Source organism: Oncorhynchus mykiss, chromosome 11, assembly GCF_057628025.1.
Source record: "Oncorhynchus mykiss isolate SJ-2025 chromosome 11, ASM5762802v1, whole genome shotgun sequence".
NCBI classification, from domain to species: domain Eukaryota; kingdom Metazoa; phylum Chordata; class Actinopteri; order Salmoniformes; family Salmonidae; genus Oncorhynchus; species Oncorhynchus mykiss.
In genome coordinates this window covers 27,967,649-27,968,533 of record NC_143032.1, presented here as the reverse complement: position 1 = coordinate 27,968,533, position 885 = coordinate 27,967,649, and positions in this window count along the sequence as shown.

The window sequence follows — 885 nt, the reverse complement described above, 5'->3', positions numbered from 1 at the left end:
GTGGTACACAGAAGATAGCCCTATTTGGTAAAAGACCAAGTCCACATTATGACAAGAACAGCTCAAATAAGCAAAGAGAAACAACAGTCCATCATTACATTAAGACAAGAAGGTCAGTCAATCTGGAAAATTAAGAAGTTTGACACCGTCAGTGATTTATTTCCAATTCAAGGCACACTTAACCAGCATGGCTACCACAGCTATAACGGCGTGAGACCAGACCCAGATGCAGACACGGGAGGCAGATGGTTTGAGTCTTTGATATTTATTATATTCCAAAAGGGTAGGCAAGAGAATAGTCGTAGACAGGCAAAAGGTCAAAACCAGTTCAGAGTTCAGGAGGTACAGTGTGGCATGCAATCTCGAGGTCAGGGCAGGCAGACTGGTCAGGCAGGCGCGTACAGAGTCCAGAAACAGGCAAGGGTCAAAGCCGGGAGGACTAGCAAAAGAGAATAGAAAAAGCAGGAGGACGGGAAAAACACACTGGTTGACTTGAACAGACAAGACAAACTGGCATAGAGACAGAAAACACAGGGATAAATACACCGGGGAAAATAAGATACACCTGGATGGGGTGGAGACAATTACAAGGACAGGTGAAACAGATCAGGGCGTGACAACAGCATTCTGCAGCGATATGCCATCCCATCTGGTATGGGCTTAGTGGGACGATCATTTGTTTTTCAACAGAACAATGACCTAACGCACCTCCGAGCTGTGTAAAGGCCATTTTACCAAGAAGGAGAGTGATGGTGTGCTGCATCAGATGACCTGGCCTCCACAATCCCAAACCATCTCAATTTGGTTTAGGTCTGGGGATGAGTTGGACTGCAGGGTGAATGAAAAGCAGCCAACAAGTGCTCAGCATGTGTGGGAACTCCTTCA